This window comes from Petaurus breviceps, unplaced genomic scaffold, assembly GCF_028583685.1.
Source record: "Petaurus breviceps papuanus isolate PSGF00001 unplaced genomic scaffold, PetGlider_PUasm1.0 227, whole genome shotgun sequence".
In the NCBI taxonomy this organism is placed as follows: Eukaryota; Metazoa; Chordata; class Mammalia; order Diprotodontia; family Petauridae; genus Petaurus; species Petaurus breviceps.
Genome location: NW_027185896.1, coordinates 9,009,658 through 9,010,158, shown reverse-complemented (window position 1 = coordinate 9,010,158; position 501 = coordinate 9,009,658). Strand labels below are relative to the sequence as shown.

At 46.9% G+C, this 501-nt stretch overlaps 1 protein-coding gene across 1 annotated transcript in view; it reads right to left on the bottom strand.

Moving 5' to 3' along the window:
- Nucleotides 1–501, bottom strand: part of TUSC2 (tumor suppressor 2, mitochondrial calcium regulator) — an 8,095-nt gene continuing 7,594 nt past the window's right edge. The window contains exon 3 of the mRNA XM_069095650.1: nt 1–501. This exon is cut by the window's right edge and continues 750 nt beyond it. The gene's annotated coding sequence lies outside the window, so the exon portion shown is untranslated.

The following is a 501-nucleotide window of genomic DNA, read 5'->3' as shown; positions in this document are numbered from 1 at the left end:
TCGATCTACAAATAATTTTATTTAAATTGAACAAAAGGGCAAACCAGCCTGGGCTGGGGGAGAGAGCAACCAGCCTTTCCCCCTTTATTATCACTTTTGCCCCAGACCACTCTGTGTCACATTCACACAAAAAGCACAGTTTGCACAGAAAGAAATTTTAAAAAAGGAATCCTAAAAAGTAAACAGACTGAATTTCTTCTTCAACAATATCATGGACATAGATAAGACTATTTACAAACCTTCACATTATAAGTCTCCCTTCTGTGGTCTCCTTATCCCACCCCCGCCCAGATGGCTCCTAGAGAGCAGAAGGTTGGGCCCACTTGCCCATGCCCACTAGCAGGGAGTGAGCAGCTTGGGGAAGGGATTGGGCCAGCACAGTACCAGGTGAGAGGGGCCAGGGCACTAAAGAGATAGGGGTAAGTTTGCCAGGTGGGCAGAATTGCCTATCATAATGGGGTAGAGGGTGGGGTTTAGTTAGGAACGTGCTCTCCAGAGCTG